This window comes from Oryzias melastigma, linkage group LG17, assembly GCF_002922805.2.
Source record: "Oryzias melastigma strain HK-1 linkage group LG17, ASM292280v2, whole genome shotgun sequence".
Lineage (NCBI taxonomy): Eukaryota > Metazoa > Chordata > Actinopteri > Beloniformes > Adrianichthyidae > Oryzias > Oryzias melastigma.
The window spans coordinates 33,818,290-33,819,189 of record NC_050528.1 but is presented as its reverse complement, the minus strand read 5'-3'; the positions used below and the strand labels follow the sequence as shown (position 1 = coordinate 33,819,189).

At 40.8% G+C, this 900-nt stretch overlaps 1 long non-coding RNA gene across 1 annotated transcript; it reads right to left on the bottom strand.

The window, feature by feature from the left end:
• Positions 1-619: 619 nt before the first annotated feature.
• Positions 620-900, bottom strand: LOC118599981. Its single transcript, XR_004949538.1, has 2 exons — positions 754-900; positions 620-684 (listed from the first exon to the last, which is right to left on the bottom strand). It is a non-coding gene; the product is annotated as an uncharacterized LOC118599981 (long non-coding RNA).

Here is a 900-nt window from a genome sequence, read left to right as displayed (position 1 = left end):
CCACACACCTGTCAGTCTCGCGATGCTACAGCATGATCACGTGCCCTCTGGTGAGTTAACTTTTGTGGTCTCCCGATATTTTACGTTAGTTGTTCTAAAACTTATGTTAGCCTCTAATTATTTTAGACTTCGATGTTTTTGATTATAAAACTGCTGTTTAATGGTTTACATTTAAACTTTGTTTTACCAATATTTTCTTTTGATCATGAAGGGAGCTGCAGGCGTATCGACCATTAATGCCCGTTTTCCTGTGCTGTGTTTTAAGGTTGGTTTCTGCCATTTTGTTTCTAAAATGACTTATACTTTTTTTATTTGGGTGATGTTTTATTTCCAAAGTAGCGTTTTCATTTTCTTATTTCTATTTTAATGTATATGAATATTTTGTTTAAATATATTGTGAACATTGTACTTCTGTTGAATTTGTATAAATGTAAATCTCAGTTGGAATGAGCTGTGCCTGCTGGGAGCTGCAGCCGTGTCGACCATTAATGCCCATTTTCCTGTGCTGTTTTAAGAAGCATTGCCCAGAATTCAGTCTCATCTCCCTCCTTGCCAATTGGCGACCATACTGAACCTTGTTATGAAATCAGGAGGACAACCCAAACAGAGAAAACACAGGTCACAATTAAAGTGTTTATTAGGGAGGTAGAATTAATCGGTGTGCCGCCAAATGCACAGGTGAGCCTGAAAGTCAGATAAACAAAGTTATTTAAAGCTCCTGGTTCCACGCTTGGGGTGATGGTGATCTCTTACGTAGAACTCCAGAAGCAGGCGTAAGAGAAGAGCCTTTGAAGCGTCCGAGTGCAGGGCGGATGGTGTCAGAGGAATGATGGCAGATTCCCCCACTGCTGCTGTGTAGAGGATGAAAATCCACCAGAGGGTGAAGACCAACGTTGGGGC